Consider the following 19,580-nt stretch of genomic DNA (forward strand, 5'->3'; position numbering starts at 1 on the left):
GTCTTAGTACAGGTTGCAAAGAATCAATGCATTAACTAAGCAAGTATTCCAATTAAAAACACAAGTTTCCTCATATAATTAGATTAAATTCAAAACACAGTAGTTGTAGTGGGCTTAATTGATGGCATGAAGACTCTGATACAATGTATGCTGTTTAATATAAATATACATTTTGTTTGTTGATCAGATCTTTCTAAAGTACATAAATGTGTTGTTCTTTGAAAAACCTCCTATGCATGTGGTAAAAAGATGCAGTATTAATGAAGATGTGAAAATATGCTATATCAATGGAAATGGAATTCCCAATTTGGGCATGGAAGCCAAAATCTCTCGGGTAGCAACACTATGAGTTTCAGCATATCAAATATCCAGTGTTTTTGCATCAATATAATTAAGCACATTTTATGATCATTTGGGAAAATGTAATATACAAGGACCAAATGAAACGGAAGGGTAATTTTTTTAGTAAATGTTGTCTTGCTTATCAGATTCTAATCCAATGCCAGTACCATTTGTCATAATTATATATTTTTAAAATTTAATTAATATCTGATTTTACTTTAATGAAACAGACCAGTTACAGTTTATCAACTTTAACTGTTACAACATTGAGTTTTACATGTGATAATAGTTATTTTAAAATTATAGTTGGTTAATGTTATGATAGGAAGCACGGTTTTCTTTTTCCCAAATGCATTATTTGATTAATTATAGCATTAATAAACCCCATATGGAGACAGAAATCAAATGATCCATTTGGAATAGTTTAATAAAATTAAAGAAAAAAAAGAACTCAGACTCAGTTTTAAAGCAAAATATGCAGGTATAACTCCATGTAACAAACTAGAACACGTTCATTATTTATATAACATTTACAAATAATGGTTCGAAAGCAAAAAAAGAAATTCCTTTTGTTTCCTATGTCTTTTTTATGCAATTTAATGTCTTGCATTATATGATGTGTTCTGCTGTTTGATCCTCCCCTTAAAACCAGCAGCAATAAAAAAAGACAACTGTTTAACAAAAACAGATGTTCTACAATGTTAAGCGGCCATCCTTACTGCACCTTTTTAAACCGTAAAATGTTACTCTTTACAGTCTTCAGTTTGACAGTTTTAAAGTGGAGTTCCTGAAGAAATCAAGGTTCACATCTCATGAAAGCTTAACCATTTTAACCGCACATCTGCTCTGTACACAATCTGCTCTGTAAGTGAAAGCTAAATTCCTCATGGCAAACACACAGGATTGCATATATAAATTCTATAGGATTCTAAGAATTACCACTATATTGTTGAACTACAATGGTGTTTAAAAGAAAATAAATATGATTTTACTTCTTTTCACTTTTCTGCTTCTATTGCAAAATTATGAGAAAATTAGATCAGGTCCATTGTGCTTAGTTTTGTTGTAAGAGAGTCCCTATATAATGAGGTCACTTATAACAGTAGCCATGTCACTACTATTAAAGCCATTAGCTATATAGTTAGCCCACCTTAAAAATACCTTATTTATGTGTATTTTAATTAAAGGGAACAACTAACTTTAGTAGGACTTGGAAGAATGTTGAGGGAGACAAGGTACTCTTGTAGGAAACAGATTAAAATCAACATGTGTGAGTTATTAGGAAACGACATGTTATTTTACAGTAAAAAAAATGCATTTCAAACAGCCCTTATCTAGCAGAGAATAAAATCATATTCCTAAGTAGAAATCATACTAGAAGCAATCAAAGTACAGCAGAAATCTAATGGCAAATAGGCTTATTAGTCCCTTTTTCCTTGATGGTTTAACTATTCATATTCACAAAGGGCAACTATACTTCTGCACTGTTGATGAGAACTGTTAATTAACAAAGTAGAACATCTTCTAGACTAATGCCCTAGTCTGGAGATATGGGTTCAATTGGAGGCGTTGACCCCCAACTTAACTGCCTTGATCACCCTCAACTTTGGCAGAAAGGATTTTTGAATGCCTTCACTTACTTATTTTGTGAATTAGAAAAACAAATTACTCCTTAAGTGGTTTGATAATTACATTAACCCATAATTCACACCAAAATCAACATGTCCACATAGCATAAGCCTTTCCGCAGTTCATGCTATAAAAGTAACTTTCTTACTTTTGAACAGCTCTTTTGTGATAATTTCTCAATACTCAAGGGGTAAAGTGCATTATTTGTGATTTTATTTTTATTTTGGTTCTTTATTGTTTGTCATGCCACGTCACTATTTAACCAGCATAATTTAGGCCAGGGTTGTGGGGTTGCAGTAATTTATACCAGCTAGCACAGGGCACAAGACAGGAACAAAGCTTTGACAGGGCATTAGTTCATCGCAAGGTGAACACACACATGCACAGAAACAGGCCAATCTAGCATTGCCAATTCACATAATCTGCAAGTCTCTGTACAATAGGAAGAAACCGGAGAACCTAGTAGAAACCCATGCAGACATGGGAAGAACATGCAGACTCTACAAATGAAGAACCCAGGATGTCACTGGGCTGCCCACTTTATTGTTTGTTTAATAAATAAATTAAGCTATCATATTACAATAGTTGTACATATTCCATATTCAGTATAGGGTGTTCATCTTGGATTAACATTTATAAATATGTTGTCCTGAACATATCGACCAGTCCTTCTTCATTCCCTTAGTTAACATATTCCATCTGCTTTGATTGGCAGCTATTTCCTCAACTGCTTTCTATTTCATATCCATGGTTTTCAAGACTTTTTGGAATATTCTTTGCGTTGTGGTACTATACAGTTTAAGTTCATCTGCCAGGAAGTGAGAGAGAAATGGAACATGTGAACAGGAGGAATTGGATTACTCACGCCCAAGACAATAAGCCATGACTGATGGTGCTAGTTCAGCTCAGAAGAGAGGGGGAATGGACACTATATACAGTGTTGATCTACCCATTATACAACATAAGCAAATCTTATGTATGAACATAACATCAAGGGGAAACCAGGGACCAAGCTCATATTCGACATATTATAACTTAAACTGCATTCAAAAATCTCACGTTAACAGCGCAATATTTACACCTCTGTCTAGAATAATAAAAATGCAATTGCCTATGCTGACTGCACACATACAGTAATTCTCAATATTATTGCTTTTTCGTTCCTCACAGTGCATACAACAAATTATAAAATGCTTACATTGCATACTGAAAAAATACTCTATATAGTTATATAGTAAAACACATACACTTTTATACTGAAACGCAAACATTACGTAGGGAGATTTTGTTTCATACACAATATACTGACATACAGTATATAATAAAACATGTACACTGTGCACTGAAACATATATATTATATTGGCACCTGCTGTGTTAATAATAGTAAACAAACTTTATTCACTTTGCCAGTGTGTTCTTTCTCTGGTCTTGGCAATACATACAATGTATGTTGATGCTTTGTCTCATACACTAAGTACTAACATTTACTGACTTGACTGTAACTGACTTAACTAAAAAACTCAAGAAGGTTGTGTGTTTTATGCTATAAACTTCCTGCCTAGCAGCATCTAGACATGAGCATTTTCTCTGACTCACACTGTGGTGTGATATTGTACTGAAAATTTCATGATACACTATTCCATTGCTTTTTAAATGTAATTCCATTCTCAAAATCTCCCAATTCCTGGCCTCCTGGCTCAAGGAGGTGGGGTATATACAGTGGTGTGAAAAACTATTTGTCCCCTTCCTGATTTCTTATTCTTTTGCATGTTTGTCACACAAAATGTTTCTGATCATCAAACACATTTAACCATTAGTCAAATATAACACAAGTAAACACAAAATGCAGTTTGTAAATGGTGGTTTTTATTATTTAGGGAGAAAAAAAAATCCAAACCTACATGGCCCTGTGTGAAAAAGTAATTGCCCCCTGAACCTAATAACTGGTTGGGCCACCCTTAGCAGCAATAACTGCAATCAAGCGTTTGCGATAACTTGCAATGAGTCTTTTACAGCACTCTGGAGGAATTTTGGCCCACTCATCTTTGCAAAATTGTTGTAATTCAGCTTTACTTGAGGGTTTTCTAGCATGAACCGCCTTTTTAAGGTCATGCCATAGCATCTCAGTTGGATTCAGGTCAGGACTTTGACTAGGCCACTCCAAAGTCTTCATTTTGTTTTTCTTCAGCCATTCAGAGGTGGATTTGCTGGTGTGTTTTGGGTCATTGTCCTGTTGCAGCACCCAAGATCGCTTCAGCTTGAGTTGACAAACAGATGGCCGGACATTCTCCTTCAGGATTTTTTGGTAGACAGTAGAATTCATGGTTCCATCTATCACAGCAAGCCTTCCAGGTCCTGAAGCAGCAAAACAACCCCAGACCATCACACTACCACCACCATATTTTACTGTTGGTATGATGTTCTTTTTCTGAAATGCTGTGTTCCTTTTACGCCAGATGTAACGGGACATTTGCCTTCCAAAAAGTTCAACTTTTGACTCATCAGTCCACAAGGTATTTTCCCAAAAGTCTTGGCAATCATTGAGATGTTTCTTAGCAAAATTGAGACGAGCCCTAATGTTCTTTTTGCTTAACAGTGGTTTGCGTCTTGGAAATCTGCCATGCAGGCCGTTTTTGCCCAGTCTCTTTCTTATGGCGGAGTCGTGAACACTGACCTTAATTGAGGCAAGTGAGGCCTGCAGTTCTTTAGACGTTGTCCTGGGGTCTTTTGTGACCTCTCGGATGAGTCGTCTCTGCGCTCTTGGGGTAATTTTGGTCGGCCGGCCACTCCTGGGAAGGTTCACCACTGTTCCATGTTTTTGCCATTTGTGGATAATGGCTCTCACTGTGGTTCGCTGGAGTCCCAAAGCTTTACAAATGGCTTTATAACCTTTACCAGACTGATAGATCTCAATTACTTCTGTTCTCATTTGTTCCTGAATTTCTTTGGATCTTGGCATGATGTCTAGCTTTTGAGGTGCTTTTGGTCTACTTCTCTGTGTCAGGCAGCTCCTATTTAAGTGATTTCTTGATTGAAACAGGTGTGGCAGTAATCAGGCCTGGGGGTGGCTACGGAAATTGAACTCAGGTGTGATACACCACAATTAGGTTATTTTTTAACAAGGGGGCAATTACTTTTTCACACAGGGCCATGTAGGTTTGGATTTTTTTTCTCCCTAAATAATAAACACCATCATTTAAAAACTGCATTTTGTGTTTACTTGTGTTATATTTGACTAATGGTTAAATGTGTTTGATGATCAGAAACATTTTGTGTGACAAACATGCAAAAGAATAAGAAATCAGGAAGGGGGCAAATAGTTTTTCACACCACTGTATTTTAGTATGTCGTGTATGCATTTTAATATATAAAATAAACATTAATATTAATTCATTGCATGGGCCACCTATATGTGCACTCTGTAAATGATATGGCTTTGTGTATATGTTAATGTAAAACACAACTCACTTTTATTGTTATGGCTGAGCCAAACTACCAAAAGGAGGAAAGTTTTCAGGACTAGGAAATGAAGACAGGTCAGAAAACAAAATTAATGTATTAATGTCAAAACCAGCAGGGCAAAGAGATCAGTAGACAAGGCCAAAATATTAAGCAAACTCATAGTCAAAAACAAAATCGAAACCAGTGAATCAAACTAAAGAAGCATGACACAAAGCAAAGGTAGTTTTTCTTTTGTTTTTTTTATTTTTCCAAACATGAAGAACAAGTTGAGCTTTGTTCCAGTATTTAAAGTGGCATACAGATGATGTCACATGCTGTGATTCGTGAAGACATTTCCCAGGCAATCGACAGCATCTGTAGCACCAGTGGTGCAACGTGCATAACATAACAAAACAGCAATGCAAACCAACCAACAAAACACAAAAAACAAGCAATGTTACAAATAAGGCAAATTCACAAAACAGTCTTCCTCCCAATAAACATGCTCTGAACATTCCAATCAGGTTTATGAATCAGGTAAATCTGAGAAAGAAACTCAAGCACATTCTTCCAGTCCATTGCCTTTCCAGTGAACCATATATTCAACGGTGGAAGAAAGCTGTCTAGAATTAAGCAGATACTAAACCTCATACCCAGCCTCACCATCCACTTGTATGGGAACAGGTGGAGAGGAAAGAACTTATATAAGAACTTGATGACACTGGTTTAAGGCTGGAGACATGAAATACTGGATGCATCTTTAAATGTAACAGGAGACCTAACTTTTATGAGACAGACTCTTTTTTAGTATAGAATAAGGACCTATACACTGAGAAGCTAGTTTGTGTGGTGTGATCTTGTCTCACATTGATAGCCATACTTTTTGCCTGCCTTTAAACTCGGAGGTGGGCTTTCTTTTACAATTAGGAAAACGCTGCACAGAGGTTTCCCCCTTCTTTAGGTTCTCACAGACAAGCTTCCAAATCCCTTTCAGCCTGGAAAGATATTTTGTAAGACTAAGAACACTGGAAGATGCCCTCTAACATTTCAATAATATTGGTTTAAATCCATACAAGTTTTCAAAGGAAGACATATCTATAGCTGATGTTTCTAGCTAATTCTGCTATTGGTAACGTGGGATACCAAACATGCTGAAAGGCACTCACTGTACATCTGAGGAATTTTTCCAAATCCCTGTTCACTACAGTCATCTCTGGACTGTAGGTGATAACCAGATGTGAGGTTTAATGTACAAACCAATTTTCACAAAAGAACTTCCAAAACTTAGAAACAAACTGTAGCTCCCTATTGGAGATAATAGTTGATGAGAAACCATTTAATCTGACAAACTAATTTATGATTATTTAGGCTAATTCTTTTGACATAAGCAATTTTCATAGTGGAACAAATTGTGAACTTTTTGAAAATCTGCCAACTATAACCACTACAGTAGTTTTGCCCTGAGATACAGGAAGATCAGTAATGAAATCCACACTAATAGATTTCTATGGTCTCTGAGAGGGTGGTATGGGTTGCAAGAGTCCTAAACAGACTAAGACCTGGCATAGACTTCATAATCCATTCCATAATCACGAGCATCCTTATACATCTCCATAATCACGAGCATCCTTATACATCTTATCACACCAAAAATAAAATTTGATCATTTCTAAAGTTTGACTAATTCCAGAATTACCAAAAACTTAAAAAGATGTACCCATTTCAACACCTCTCTATGACAACTTTTCAGAAAACAAATTTTTCAGCAGGGACTCTATCAGAAGGAATTAGTAGCAATCAATAGTTTTATTTATTAGTGCTGTGTTATTGATAAGAAAGTTGTCCAGACGAAAAATAAGCTCTGGATAACCAGGTAGATCAAAAACATTTTGGAAGTCTTTTAAGAAGGCATCTAATGAATAAATACTTGGGAGGTTAACCGTGGAAGAAGCCCATTCTAATTACTTATGGTCTAATAAAGTGTAGATGATCCTATTACGTGTTTGTAATAATTCATTTCTGATGCCTGTTCAGCTTCTTTTCCTTTTACTTCTAGCCATGACCTTTTGTCATCCTGAAAGATGTACAGTACAAATATTAATCTGTTAAGGAAGGTGAATGTTGGAGGAAATCAAAGATATTATGTATACTTTAGGCAAAGGATAACGAAGTTTTAAGTAATTAAATAAAGAACATGGCACAATTTGATAATATACAGTGGTGTGAAAAACTATTTGCCCCCTTCCTGATTTCTTATTCTTTTGCATGTTTGTTACACAAAATGTTTCTGATCATCAAACACATTTAACCATTAGTCAAATATAACACAAGTAAACACAAAATGCAGTTTTTAAATGATGGTGTTTATTATTTAGGGAGAAAAAAAATCCAAACCTACATGGCCCTGTGTGAAAAAGTAATTGCCCCCCTTGTTAAAAAATAACCTAACTGTGGTGTATCACACCTGAGTTCAATTTCCGTAGCCACCCCCAGGCCTGATTACTGCCACACCTGTTTCAATCAAGAAATCACTTAAATAGGAGCTGCCTGACACAGAGAAGTAGACCAAAAGCACCTCAAAAGCTAGACATCATGCCAAGATCCAAAGAAATTCAGGAACAAATGATAACAGAAGTAATTGAGATCTATCAGTCTGGTAAAGGTTATAAAGCCATTTGTAAAGCTTTGGGACTCCAGCGAACCACAGTGAGAGCCATTATCCACAAATGGCAAAAACATGCAACAGTGGTGAACCTTCCCAGGAGTGGCCGGCCGACCTAAATTACCCCAAGAGCGCAGAGACGACTCATCCGAGAGGTCACAAAAGACCCCAGGACAACTGCAGGCCTCACTTGCCTCAATTAAGGTCAGTGTTCACGACTCCACCATAAGAAAGAGACTGGGCAAAAACGGCCTGCATGGCAGATTTCCAAGACGCAAACCACTGTTAAGCAAAAAGAACATTAGGGCTCGTCTCGATTTTGCTAAGAAACATCTCAATGATTGCCAAGACTTTTGGGAAAATACCTTGTGGACTGATGAGTCAAAAGTTGAACTTTTTGGAAGGCAAATGTCCCGTTACATCTGGCGTAAAAGGAACACAGCATTTCAGAAAAAGAACATCATACCAACAGTAAAATATGGTGGTGGTAGTGTGATGGTCTGGGGTTTTTTTTGCTGCTTCAGGACCTGGAAGGCTTGCTGTGATAGATGGAACCATGAATTCTACTGTCTACCAAAAAATCCTGAAGGAGAATGTCCGGCCATCTGTTTGTCAACTCAAGCTGAAGCGATCTTGGGTGCTGCAACAGGACAATGACCCAAAACACACCAGCAAATCCACCTCTGAATGGCTGAAGAAAAACAAAATGAAGACTTTGGAGTGGCCTAGTCAAAGTCCTGACCTGAATCCAATTGAGATGCTATGGCATGACCTTAAAAAGGCGGGTTCATGCTAGAAAACCCTCAAATAAAGCTGAATTACAACAATTTTGCAAAGATGAGTGGGCCAAAATTCCTCCAGAGCGCTGTAAAAGACTCATTGCAAGTTATCGCAAACGCTTGATTGCAGTTATTGCTGCTAAGGGTGGCCCAACCAGTTATTAGGTTCAGGGGGCAATTACTTTTTCACACAGGGCCATGTAGGTTTGGATTTTTTTTTCTCCCTAAATAATAAAAACCACCATTTACAAACTGCATTTTGTGTTTACTTGTGTTATATTTGACTAATGGTTAAATGTGTTTGATGATCAGAAACATTTTGTGTGACAAACATGCAAAAGAATAAGAAATCAGGAAGGGGGCAAATAGTTTTTCACACCACTGTAATAATTTGGTGCTGAACATCTATTTATTTTATAAACTTCACTGTTTATTGAAAATGAAAGTGAAATTAATGATTCACTTAGGTAGTTGCAATATCCCCATTTAAACTGAAATATCATTATCTTTCTACATATTGTTTCCTGGTGCTGATCCTGCTAATGAACCTTGCATATAAATAACAATTCTACTGAATATTTGATTATTACCCTGAATGCCTTAATTGCTGTTACTGAGTCATAAGACTCTTGTACAGAAGGTAAAACGTCTAATAACAGTAGTTCTTCCAGAACACCTGCCAGATATTCAGTCTCCAGGGACACATCAGCTATATTGTTAGATAAACAAGCATAGATAGCTTTGTCTACTCTCTTCAGCCTGTGAACGTAAGACTGTAAACATTTCATGCCACCAATCAAACTAAGTGACATTCTTCCCAAGGATGATTCGGACTGTTTTATGATTTGCAGTAGTGGTCCCAACCACTATGCCAAAATATTTATCTGTATTTTTTCTTTTTTAGTACTGATTTACATATCAAAAATATATACCAGGCTCACCACCTATGGAAGGGGCTAAGGAGGTCGGTACAGTGTGAGTTGGGTGGTGGCCGAAGGCGGGGACCTTGGCGGTCCGATCCTCGGCTACAGAAGCTGGATCTTGGGACGTGGAATGTCACCTCTTTGAAGGGGAAGGAGCCTGAGCTAGTGCGCGAGGTTGAGAGGTTCCGGCTAGATATAGTCGGACTCACCTCGACGCAAAGCTTGGCCTCTGGAACCAATCTCCTTGAGAGGGGCTGGACTCTCTACCACTCTGGAGTTGCCCCCGGTGAGAGGCGCCGAGCGGGTGTGGGTATACTTATTGCCCCCCGACTTGGAGACTGTTCATTGGGGTTTACCCCGGTGGACGAGAGGGTAGCCTCCCTCTGCCTTCGGGTGGGGGGACGGGTCTTAACTGTTGTTTGTGCGTATGCACCGAACAGCAGTTCGGAGTACCCACCCTTTTTGGAGTCCCTGGAGGGGGTGCTAGAGGGCATACCTTCTGGGGACTCCCTCATACTGCTGGGAGACTTCAATGCTGACGTGGGCAATGACAGTGAGACCTGGAAGGGCGTAATTGGGAGGAATGGCCCCCCCGATCTGAACCCGAGTGGTGTTTTGTTATTGGATTTCTGTGCTCATCGCGGATCCACATTACTAACCGAGAATGCTAAACGGCCATGGGCCGTAGCCGCAAAAAGACGTACTGCGCAGGCGCAAAAAGACATACTGCGCAGGCGCCCCAAGAAATGAGGCGCCGCGAGAGGCGGGCGCCGCCACAGAAAAAAGGAGTGAGCACAGAAAAAAGGAGTCAAAGAAAAAAGGAGTGAGCACAGAAAAAAGGAGTCAAAGAAATGAGGCGCCGCGACCACAGAAAAAAGGAGTCAAACGCAGGAGACGCACACAGCGCCGCACGAAACTCATTGCACACGAAACTAGCACACAAAAACAAAAAAACCGCTCATGCACCACAAATCCCACACCCACCTCCAAGCACCCCCCCCCCCCTACAAGCAACGGACGGGACACACACAAAGAGGACGATTCAACAAGCCCCTGGCACACAAAAAGAAAGAAGACGCTCACGCCCCACCAATCCCACCACCCCCTCCAAGCAATATTGATCACTCCTACCACTTTATTTTATGTGGATTTGTTCCCTGGACACACTTACTTTTACAACGTGGGCATGGATTTTTACACGCCGAGACTCGCCTATTCAAGTACTCAACTTCGAGCGCTGAGAACAAATGCCAGTGCCGGTGTGGTTCCCTATTTACCTGACGAGGTAAAAAGGCGGTATCGTGGCAGCAGAGCCGGCACTAAGCTAAAAATGAAGCGGCTTGCGAGAAAGTGCCGTTTTAAGCCTTCGGTGCCTTCTGTTATTCTGGGGAATGTGAACTCAATCTCAAATAAGATCGACGAACTGGCTGCGCTGGTGAAAAATGTCAGGACCTACAGAGAATGCAGTTTGTTGTGTTTCTGCGAAACGTGGCTAACTAACACCATCCCAGATGCTAATGTGGAGCTACCCGGTTTTACCACAGTTAGAGCGGACAGAGACGCAAGTACCTGTGGGAAGCACAAAGGAGGAGGACTCGCTCTCTATGTTAATACACGGTGGTGTAACTCTGGACATGTTAAAGTCAAAATCTCCACTTGCTGCAGAGACATCGAACTGTTGGCCGTAAGTCTGCGTCCCTATTACTTGCCCAGAGAGTTTGGACACGTCATTGTTGTCATCGTGTATATTCCTCCTCGGGCGGACGTGGAGATAGCGAGTGACATCATCCATTCTGCTGTTGCTAAGTTACAAACGCAGCACCCCGAGGCACTTGTGCTAATCGCTGGAGACTTTAACCATGTGACGCTGGACAAAACATTACCTGCATTCTCCCAGTATGTGGACTGCAACACCCGGGGAAATAAGACTATTGATTTACTGTATGCAAACGTTAAAGACGCATACAGTGCCACCCCGCTGCCTGCGCTTGGGAAAGGAGATCATAACCTGGTTCTGCTTCAGCCTCACTACAAACCAAAAGTGAGAATCCTACATGTAACCACACAATCATTCAGGAAGTGGACCCCGGAGGCTGAGAATGCTCTGAGACAATGTTTTGGAACTACAGACTGGGATATCCTGCAGGGATCACATAGTGAGAACATTGAGGAGGTTGTTGACTGCACTACTGACTACATCAACTTCTGTATGGACATTGTAGTTCCAGTAAGAACAGTACGCTGCTATGCTAACAACAAGCCATGGATTACAAGTGACATCAAGGGCCTTTTGAACCAGAAGAAAAGGGCCTTTAAAGACGGTGATCAGCATGAGCTCAAGCGCGTGCAGAAGGAACTCCGAGTCCAGCTCAGGGCGGCAAAAGCGCAGTACAGGAGAAAGCTGGAGCAGAAGTTGCAGAACAACAGCATGAAGGAAGTGTGGGATAGGATGAAGATCATCACTGGCTGCAGCTCAAAGCGGGGTACCACCATCGAGAGAGACGTGAAGACAGCAAACCAAATGAACATCTTCTTTAACAGGTTTGACCACCCTAACCCACTCTCACCTCGGAGTACTGCACTCTCTACACATCCTTCTGCTGATACCAACATAGGAAAGACATCCCCACCTACAATTACAGCAGCGCAAGTGAGCAGAGAGCTGAGGAAACTTCGTGCCAGCAAAGCAGCAGGTCCAGATGGAGTATCGCCACGACTCTTGAAAGTCTGTGCATCAGAGCTGGGGGGTCCTCTACAGCGCATCTTCAACCTGAGCCTGGAACAGGGGAAAATCCCGAGGCTTTGGAAAACATCTTGCATCACCCCAGTCCCAAAGGTATCACGTCCTGGTGAGCTGAATGCCTTCCGGCCTGTCGCTCTAACATCACATGTGATGAAGACCATGGAGCGGCTGCTGCTTCACCACCTGAGGCCACAGGTCCAACAAGCCCTCGACCCTCTGCAGTTCGCATACCAGGAGAAGGTGGGAGCGGAAGATGCCATCATCTATATGCTACATCGATCCCTCTCCCACTTGGACAGAGGCAGTGGCGCTGTAAGAATTATGTTTCTAGACTTCTCTAGCGCCTTCAACACCATCCAACCTCTGCTCCTTAGGGACAAGCTGACAGAGATGGGAGTAGATTCATACCTGGTGGCATGGATCGTGGACTATCTTACAAACAGACCTCAGTATGTGCGTCTCGGGAATTGCAGATCTGACATTGTGGTCAGCAACACAAGAGCGCCGCAGGGGACTGTACTTTCTCCGGTCCTGTTCAGCCTATATACATCAGACTTCCAATATAACTCGGAGTCCTGCCACGTGCAAAAGTTTGCTGACGACACTGCTATCGTGGGCTGCATCAGGAGTGGGCAGGAGGAGGAGTATAGAAACCTCATCAAGGACTTTGTTAAATGGTGCGACTTAAACCACCTACAACTGAACACCAGCAAAACCAAGGAACTGGTGGTGGATTTTAGGAGACCCAGGCCCCTCATGGACCCCGTGATCATCAGAGGTGACTGTGTACAGAGGGTGCAGACCTATAAATACCTGGGAGTGCAGCTGGACGATAAATTGGACTGGACTGCCAATACTGATTCTCTGTGCAAGAAAGGACAGAGCCGCCTGTACTTCCTTAGAAGACTGGCATCCTTCAACATCTGCAGTAAGATGCTGCAGATGTTCTATCAGATGGTTGTGGAGAGTGCCCTCTTCTACGCAGTGGTGTGCTGGGGAGGCAGCATTAAGAAGAAGGACGCCTCACGTCTGGACAAACTGGTGAGGAAGGCAGGCTCTATTGTTGGCATGGAGCTGGACGGTTTGACATCCATAGCAGAGCAACGGGCACTCAAGAGGCTCCTATCAATTATGGAGAATCCACTACATCCATTAAACAATGTCATCTCCAGACAGAGGAGCAGTTTCAGCGACAGACTGCTGTCACTGTCCTGCTCCACTGACAGACTGAGAAGATCATTCCTCCCCCAAACTATGCGACTCTTCAATTCCACCAGAGGGGGTAAACGTTGAACATTATTCAAGTTATTGTCTGTGTTTTTACCTGCATTTTTTATTACTGTTTAATTTAATATTTTTTGCTGCTGGAGTATGTGAATCTCCCCCTGGGATTAATAAAGTATCTATCTATCTATCTATCTATCTATCTATCTATCTATCTATCTATCTATCTATCTATCTATCTATCTATCTATCTATCTATTAACCGTTCAACTGCAGAAAAGGCTCCATCTTAACAGTGAGTGCGATCCTCCTTATTACTTATCCATATTTCTCACGCTGAAGAACAACAGTCATGAATACAGGCTCACGGGTACAAAACGATTCGGCTCGGATAACGGGACCAAACACACGAACCCGCATGAAAAAACAAAATACACGGCGGCGCATACAACGCGCTTCTGAAACTCAGGGAGAAAAAATGTCCCAACCCCCAGCACACAAAAAAAAACAAGCCGCGAGCGCCACACACAGCCCATTGGACATGAAACGGGACAGACTACGGACATAGCACGCGAAACGTACACAAAAAGGACGATTCACACCCACGACCACACTAACGATTGCGCCAGTTAGCTGACAACGCGTTCAATAATAAGTCCACTATTCATGAAAATTCATTGGGATTAATGAATGTCATTTGCAATCATTGTCATTCACTTAACTTCCCTGAAGAAACAACTGGCAATACAAGTTATGAATTTACACGTTGTTCTCAAAAGGGTCAAATTACACTGCCTCCTTTACATTCATATCCTGCATATCTACAGAAGCTTCTAACTAACGAAGTACCTGAAAGTAAAAACTTTATGAACTGCATTACATCCTACAATAGTTGATTTGATTTTGCATCTACCGGAGTAAATATCAGGTCACCAAAAGGCAATGGCCCATACTGCTTTCGGGTATATGGACAAATATTACATCGCATTGGAACAATGCACCCTGAAACAAATCAAGAACGCAAATATACACAAATCACGTCGCCACCTACAACGCGCTTCTGAAACTGCGGAAGAAAAAATGTCTCGGCTCCAAAAACACATGTCACTCCTTATTCGAAATACCGGTCCCAATCACAGAAACATCGGTATCCACTATGAAAATGAACAGTAACAATGCACGTGACATCCGTCTTGCCACACTATTAATTATAGATGAATGTACAATGGCATCCAGTCACTTACTCAACACCATTGATAAACTTCTACAAACGTTGATGAATAATAATATTCCCTTTGCAGGAAAGGTACTTTTAATAGGAGGAGATTTTAGACAGTGCTTAACTATTGCTCCACTTGCGGTGCGCTCAGCTATTGTTCAGTCCACCTTAAATTTCGCTACGACGTCATACATAAACAAAAAGAGGCTGAACTACAACACATTTACAGGCGCGACACCTGATTGGTGATAATACGAAGAAACGAACAGTCCGCATATTAACAGTGAGTTCGATCCTCCTTATTACTTATCCATATTCCTAACGATAAAGATCAAACAAGTCATCAATTCACGATCACGGCTACAAAACTAGACGGCTCGAGTAACGGGACCACAAACACGAACCCGCATCAAAAAAAAAACATTCACGTCGGTGCCAAGAACGCGCTTCTAAAACCGCGGAACAAAAAGTGTTACGCGAACAATTGCCATTGCTTTCAAAAGATACACTTGGTACAAAACATGCGATTTACAGATCCCGAATATAACAATTGGTTATTGCAACTACAACATTGTACACTCACCAATACAGATGGACTTCACCCAGATATTAGATAGATAGATAGATAGATAGATAGATAGATAGATAGATAGATAGATAGATAGATAGATAGATAGATAGATAGATAGATAGATAGATAGATAGATAGATAGATAGATAGATAGATACTTTATTAATTATTACAATTCCTCAACCCTTTATCTGCGACGACTTACTTACGGAGATATTTGGAACACCGGTCTCATTAGACCAAATACCCCTTTTAACACAACGAACTATATTATGTCCAAAAAATATTACTGTTGATCACATTAATAACCAGGTCATTTCATTACTTCCTGGAGAGTCACACCTCTTTCTAAGCTCTGACAAAGTTGACTCTGATGACGACAATAACCATCTTAATTTCCCCTTAGAATATTTGAACACTATTAACCCAGCCGGATTACCACAACACAATCTTAGCCTTAAAAACGGAACAATACTCATGCTATTAAGAAACCTTAACACTAAACAGGGTTTATACAATGGTACACGTTTAGTCGTCAACACCATGCCACACAATGTTATTCAAGCAACAGTTCTTACAGGATCACATGCTAACAATACTGTTCTAATTCCTAGAATTGACCTTACAAGTTCTGACCTGGAATTACCTTTTACACTTAAACGGAAACAATTCCCCATTAAACCTGCCTTTGCCATAACCATCCACAAATCACAAGAACAACCCATAGACAAGGTTGGCATCTACCTATCTGAGCCCGTTTTTGTACATGGACAACTTTATGTGACCTTCTCACAAGTTCGACGTTCATCTGACGTTGAAGTTAACGTCATAAATGCTCCATGCCAAGGAAAACTCATTCAAGGACAACACACCATCTTTACTACTAATGTTGTTTACAAAGAAATTTTCCAATAAACCTTTACACTGTGCCAAACACTTTATTGTTTGCTTCCTATCTGCGTCATCTACACCTTCACACTATGCTATATCTCATTCATACATCACGCTCTTTGTAATTTCCCAACACCAGGGGTTGGCGAGCGAAGCGAGCAGGGGGCGGAGCCCCCTAGTTGTCCATAACGAACACCATATTCAAGCATAGGGGTGTTCATATGTGTACTTGGTACCAGGACACCCTAGGCCTCAGTTCGATGATCGACTTTGTGGTCGTATCGTTGGACTTGCGGCCACATGTCTTGGACACTCGGGTGAAGAGAGGGGCGGAGCTGTCAACTGATCACCACTTGGTGGTAAGTTGGCTTCGATGGTTGGGGAGGATGCCGGTCAGGCCTGGTAGGCCCAAACGTGTTGTGAGGGTCTGCTAGGAACGTCTGGCAGAGCCCCCTGTCAGAAGTAGCTTCAACTCCCACCTCAATCGCTGCCAGAGCTTGGTCCGCATTGCCGGCAGTAAGTCGAACCCGTTTCCAGTGAGAGTTGGACTCCGCCAGGGCTGCCCTTTGTCACCGATTCTGTTCATAACTTTTATGGACAGAATTTCTAGGTGCAGCCAGGGCGTTGAGGGGGTCCGGTTTGGTGGACTCAGGATTGGGTCACTGCTTTTTGCAGATGATATTGTCCTGTTTGCTTCATCAGGTCGTGATCTTCAGCTCTCTCTGGATCGGTTCGCAGCTGAGTGTGAAGCGGCTGGGATGGGAATCAGCACCTCCAAATCCAAGACCATGGTCCTCAGCTGGAAAAGGGTGGAGTGCCCTCTCAGGGTTGGTAGCGAGATCCTGCCCCAAGTGGAGGAGTTCAAGTATCTCGGGATCTTGTTCACGAATGAGGGAAGAATGCAGCATGAGATCGACAGGCGGATCGGTGCAGCATCCGCAGTAATGCGGGCTCTGCATCGGTCTGTCGTGGTGAAAAAGGCGGCTCAGCTCTCAATTTACCGGTCGATCTATGTTCCTACCCTCACTTATGGTCATGAGCTATGGGTAGTGACCGAAAGAACGAGATTGCGAATACAAGTGGCTGAAATGAGTTTCCTCCGTAGGGTGTCTGGGCTTTCCCTTAAAGATAGGGTGAGAAGCTCAGTCATCTGGGAGGGGCTCAGAGTAGAGCCACTGCTCCTCCGCATCGAGAGGAGTCAGATGAGGTGGCTCGGGCAGTCTGATCAGGATGCCTCCTGGATGCCTCCCTGGTGAGGTGTTCCGGGCACGTCTAACCGGGAGGAGGCCCAGGGGAAGACCCTGGACACGCTGGAGGGACTATGTCTCTCGGCTGGCCTGGGAATGCCTTGGGATTCCCCCGGAAGAACTAGAAGAAGTGGCCGGGGAGAGGGAAGTCTGGGCATCTCTGCTCAAGCTGCTGCCTTTGCGACCCGACCTCGGATAAGCGGAAGAGAATGGATGGATGGATGGAAATATATACCACTTTCTGAGTAGATTCCTAAATAAATTGTTAAATTTCCACAATATTCAGAAGCCACTGCCTGAAGGCACTACTACATTTTTATTTTGTGACTAGTTGATTACCCAGTGGCTTCGCTCACTGAGTGCAAGGGAAAAAAATAAAATGTAGTCTGTAAGTTATTAAACAGTAAAACAATAACATTTAAGAAGTAAAGATATATTGAGCACAACTGGAGTGGTTTGGGGTAAACTACATTTTAAAGGCGCTATAACACAACAGGTAAGTAGTACAAATGGCAACTAAAATGTATTTGGATTATCTCTTGGTAGTAGATCCCTTATGAAAGGCGCTACACGACCGCTGTGGTATAGAAATTACATTTTCTATGTGATCGTCCAAATTTCTGCCTGATAACCTTGCACTATGTGCCTGTGATTTGCTTCTTAAAATAATATATCACAAAAGGAACCTTGAATGTTGCGGGGTTTTAGTGACCCGAACTCACCTTAAGGGACAGTAAGTAGTAGTGCAGGGTAATTCACAAACAGACTCCTGCTTCGATGGCACCGATTACACTCATTCGCAAAGATTTCCACTCTCCCAGGAGCCGACGGGGCACTTGAAGTGTCACAAACAGTGCAACAAGAGAGGACGCTGCCCGAAACTGCGAAGCTCTCGACTCCGCGGAGCAGCCCGACATTCCGTGCCTCCCAGCATCCACTTTGTTCTCATGCACATTGTTTACAGCTTGCCGCAGTTAAAAAGTAGAAAGACGCAAAGCTGTTTTCCTCATCTCTTCTACTATCAAGTACTGCCAACTAAAAAAAAGTTACAATGTGGCAGTTTCTGCGACAGTCACGTGGATGAATAAATAAAACTTCTCTGTCAGAACGCGCCTGGCGGCGGACGGCTCAGCACTGTAGTCCAGACAGGAGGGCTGGGAGAGGACGACGCGGGGTGCACTTCTATGGAATAGATCGGCGTGTTTGTGTTTACTTCTTTTCAATATCAGTAAAATAACTCTCACACAAATAATAACAATTCATAAAGACAATATAAAAATGGCGTCCACAAACGAAGTGATTAGTTCCTGTATTATAATATGTTCTGTGGTAATACGTAATTTCCATATCGTGTGGTCATACGTAATTTCCGTTTCAAACGCGAAAAGAATTTTATATATATAGATAATATGATCAGTTTTATATTTTTCACTAGATTTAAATCATAACTCTGTTAGAACTTTGCGTTCTAAAATTTGGAAAAAGTATGTTATCCTATCCAGAATATTAGTCATATATTGTTTCATGCCTTGTACCATTATAGGGTTGGTCTGTACCTTTCACGTCCTGATGCCTGTTTTCATACTGTGTAACAGAATTTTATATTTATTAGAATATGTTAGTGCTTCAATTAATATTACTGTACAGGGTACATCAAATGGTCAATCTTGTTTGTAAATAGAGTTTACTACAGTAAACATCAAATACATAATTGTAAATATGTAAATAAATATGTAGCAAGAAAAGGTACTAATAAAACTACTTTTTTGAGAAAAAGAAAGTAAATAATGTGGAGACCATATTGATCTTGGTCCTGGCAATGCCTGTGCAAAGTTGCACATTCTCTTTGTGTTCACATGGGTTTTCTTTGTTTCCTCCAGTATTCCCAAAAGCATAGCTATTGCAGA

The 19,580-nt window shown here is 41.2% G+C and overlaps 1 protein-coding gene across 1 annotated transcript in view; it reads right to left on the reverse strand.

Annotated features, from left to right (window-relative positions):
• xrcc4 (X-ray repair complementing defective repair in Chinese hamster cells 4) overlaps positions 1–19,580 on the reverse strand; it is a 457,198-nt gene that overhangs the window by 263,760 nt on the left and 173,858 nt on the right. The gene's annotated exons all lie outside the window — the stretch shown is intronic.

The sequence above is a fragment of the Erpetoichthys calabaricus genome, chromosome 7 (assembly GCF_900747795.2).
Source record: "Erpetoichthys calabaricus chromosome 7, fErpCal1.3, whole genome shotgun sequence".
Taxonomy (NCBI): domain Eukaryota; kingdom Metazoa; phylum Chordata; class Cladistia; order Polypteriformes; family Polypteridae; genus Erpetoichthys; species Erpetoichthys calabaricus.